General features: G+C 29.1%; 1 non-coding gene across 1 annotated transcript; it reads left to right on the top strand.

Moving 5' to 3' along the window:
• The first annotated feature begins 3074 nt into the window (after positions 1-3074).
• Positions 3075-3148, top strand: TRNAW-CCA (transfer RNA tryptophan (anticodon CCA)). The gene has a single exon. It is a non-coding gene; the product is annotated as a tRNA-Trp (tRNA).
• The last annotated feature ends 483 nt before the right edge of the window (positions 3149-3631 follow it).

Here is a 3631-nt window from a genome sequence, read left to right as displayed (position 1 = left end):
AGTAAGTGAAGTAAAGTTTCTGCAAAGAAAACTAGTTAGCAAAGTGGTTAAAAATTTAATATATGTAATAAAATATTTATGGAGAATTCTAGTGAAATGTTTATGATAGTGAATTTAAGATACTAAAGTGTTAATTAAATAAACAATGATTTTCTTGAAACTAATCATTAAATTGTAATGAGTGAGAAGTTTTGTGTTCCATTAATTGATAAATATAATAATACAAATGTCCCAGTGGACAAAATATGAACATGTTGGATGTGAATGGAAAGTGGCACTTCGTTGTTGTTCTGTTCTAACACAGCACCCCAGTACTACTTTGTTCTGTTGTTTCACTTTAGTGCATTATTGTACAATTTTCGTATATCTTATATGTTTTATGGAGTCTACTGTGGGCAAAATGAAAAGTGTTAAGAGAGATTGATAGTGAACAGGTAAATGAAATGTAATAAGAAAGAAAATGAAAATATATTATTAATGATAATTTAAATAAATCCAACATGTTATAATTAAAGTATTGATATGTTAGACTTAAATAGGTTCTTGATGTATTTATTGAGATTTTATAAGTTTAACGTGTTATTTTCCAGTGCGTAGGAAAAAGATAATTTGAAGTGTTAGATCAAAGGTCAACGTCAGCCTGAAACTTTAAAAATCTTACAGATCAGTCCTTATTCCATCATAGACCACTAAAAAAGTTGTCATAAGCTCATATATGATCATATATGTTTTTTAAACATGTTGTAAATGCTTATTCAGTTTAATACCTCAAATGAAATGATTATCTAATCAAGGAAATTTTGAGGACAAAATTTATTTTAATGGGGAGAAATGTAACACCCCTAAAATTGTCATTTTTAAAAGCAATAATAAATCAAGATAGTGTAAATTGATTTCTAGATAAAGTAAAATAAGGAAATAAAAGTGATGAAATAGAAGATTAAAGAGTGTTAAAGAAAGTTCAATTAAGAAGTATGTTGTAGTATACTAAATTAAAGTAAGGATGAAATCGTGAAGATATAAAAAGTTTTGAGCTTCAAGTAAAATTATTTAAAATTTGAGGGGATAAAGTATAAATATGAGAAAAACTGAAGGATCAAAAATGGAAATAACCCAAATTCTTATGAAATGAAACGGGGTGCAAGGACCAAATTGAGTAAGTGGAGAAATACAAGGGACTAAATCAAAACTATACAAAAAAGTATTAATTCAAGTATTTAAATTTGAACAAATATAAAAGGTAAAATATTCATTTCTTAAATGAGATAATTATGAAAAAATACAATGGTTGTTGGTAAAGTATAGGTCATTGGATGAGATTGAAAAATAGTATGAAATCTTAGCCATTTGATTAAAATTATTAAAGTTAGAGTTTTGTATATTAAATAATAATATTTTATTATTAAATTAGTTGAGATATTTTGATGGAAAAATGAATAAACTTCTTCATCTTTTATATAAGTTTTTCACGCACTGTCACGTCCCAAAGTATGTGTAATTTTTCTAGGATTAACTTGATATGTGTAATTTTTCTAGGATTAACTTGATAAAATTGAAAATATTTTATTTTTCTGTTTAGCCATTTTGTCGGGACTTTGTTTGTAATTTTCTAGTAAGGGCTTCTGGAAGCCCAATTTCCCCTTCCCCATATATTTTCTCATGTGCCATGCATGCTAAGGTTTAAAACCTAGGGTGCTGCCAACCCTATATATAAAAACAAACTTAAGTTAGGCTGGCCACCCTTTATCCTTTTCATTTCCCTAAGTTTTTTCCTTGTGTCACCTTCTCTTTCTCTTTTCTTCTCCTCTTCACTTTTTTCTCCTATCTTCTTCCTCTTCCTTTCTCTTCCATTTTCTTAACCATCGCACCATCACAACCACCATATTCATCCACCATCCTTGATTTACCGCCACTCCTTACATTCCTTGAACCGCTAAATCCCTTTCCCTTATCGGCTCATCCTCTTTTTGTTTAGATTTCGTTAGTGTTTAGATCTGTCAACGAAAATTATCATTATCTTTTGATGTAGGGTGGTAAGTGTGATCTATTTCAATGGTTAAATCCCAATTTTCGTAGTACAATTAAATTATGTTGTCCTTTACGTTTGGCTTAATCGATCTATAACATCCCAAAAATTAGAGGTTAGTTTTTATAAAAATAAACTTGATTAGGAGGTCTAATATATTTTAATTGAGTTAGGACCTATTTTGAAAAAGGGTAAAAGTGAATTTAAATATTAATAATGAGTCTTGACAATGAGTATTAACTATGATTTATAAAAAAATAAAATAAGAGAGTATTAAAAACTATAGGTTAATTAAGTTAATAAAATAATTGATTAAAAGTATAAGCTAATAAAGAATAGGTAAGTTGAGCACTAAATAGATATATACAATCAAGTGACCAAATTTAGTATAAATGGAGTCCTAACATTAGTGGTTAAAAGCTTAAGAAATTACATAAGAAGCCAAGGTTCAAACCCCACTCTTTGTATTTTTACTCCTTATTTTTATGTGTGGTTAAAGACCACTTGGATTTGTCTATTTGTACCCGGAATTCATAATTCAAAATTCAAATTTAAATGTACAATGGTTCGATAGATAAGATTTTCCCTTTCGTAAAACAGCAAAACAAAATAGGTCCCTTTCTGCCTGAGAATTCCCGCTAAAAATATTCATTTATTATTCAATATATTGTTGTTATGTGATATGAGACCAAAAAGAGGAAATGGAAAGATCCGTTTTGTATATCAATAGATGAAATAAGGGTGTGGAAAACAAGACAGGGATTCTCTACAATGACATTGTAGGCCAATTGAAAGGGATGTAGCGCAGCTTGGTAGTGCATTTGTTTTGGGTACAAAATGTCACGGGTTCAAATCCTGTCAGCCCTACCTATTACTTCTCCTTTGAACAGTAACAAGGGAGTCGTTTTAGATTGATTAAAATTAAGCATACATAATCTATCGTTTTCTCATATTTTATATGATATATGATAGTATAGTTGTGCGATGTATTGGGGTTATAAAATAAAAGAATCCTCTTTTTTACAGTCTTATTTATTATGATAAGAAAGCACTCTTAGTTCAGTTCGGTAGAACGTGGGTCTCCAAAACCCAATGTCATAGGTTCAAATCCTACAGAGCGTGATTCCGCTCTTCTTAGGTCGAAAATTACACCGAACTGAAAAAAATTGAACAGCAATTCGAATTTGACCTCCTTGGATTAAATTATTAAATAAAATTATTAAATAAATTGAAATTAAAAAATTTAAGAATTAAAGGGGTCAGTCAAAAAAAGGTATGTTAATTAATCAAAGGTCCAACTGATCACCACGTCTGTATTGTAAATATGCAGTTACGAATAATCCAGCCAAAGTAATAGGAATTAGACCTAAAACGATTCCAAATAGAAAAACTTCAATCATTTCAATTTATTTGAAAGGAGAAAAAGAAAGGTAATATCTATCCCTAAATATTAATTTCTATTGCCCATGAATATCAATACCTAATAATTGATAATTAACACGGTAAGGAGGTATAGAATATATGGAATAGGGCAGAAAGCTTTGTTTTTACGAATTGTTCATTCATTGAATTAATTTTCAAATAAGTCGTATCTTACTCAGACCA

This window comes from Gossypium hirsutum, unplaced genomic scaffold (assembly GCF_007990345.1).
Source record: "Gossypium hirsutum isolate 1008001.06 unplaced genomic scaffold, Gossypium_hirsutum_v2.1 scaffold_553, whole genome shotgun sequence".
Taxonomy (NCBI): Eukaryota; Viridiplantae; Streptophyta; class Magnoliopsida; order Malvales; family Malvaceae; genus Gossypium; species Gossypium hirsutum.
The sequence above is the reverse complement of the archived record's forward strand: the minus strand, read 5'-3'. Positions and strand labels throughout refer to the sequence as shown.